We start from the raw sequence: 235 nt of genomic DNA, 5'->3' as shown, positions 1-235 counted from the left end.
CCTTTGTTCTCTATCACATTTGCACCCTCCCCTTTTTGTAAATAGATTGTATAATAAATGTATCTTTTGAATTTGGTTGAATTTTATAACAATTTGTTATATTCTTACTATTTTATGAAGTCTTGATTTCTTTGTGAGAGGATTCTCTCCTCATGTGTATGCCAGTGTGATGAACAAATTTGCATGTTTCTCTACATGCTTTAGCCCGGGCTACAGTCAGGGAGCAGGGAGGTAG

This window comes from Microtus ochrogaster, linkage group LG4 (assembly GCF_000317375.1).
Source record: "Microtus ochrogaster isolate Prairie Vole_2 linkage group LG4, MicOch1.0, whole genome shotgun sequence".
NCBI lineage: Eukaryota > Metazoa > Chordata > Mammalia > Rodentia > Cricetidae > Microtus > Microtus ochrogaster.
The sequence above is the reverse complement of the archived record's forward strand: the minus strand, read 5'-3'. Positions refer to the sequence as shown.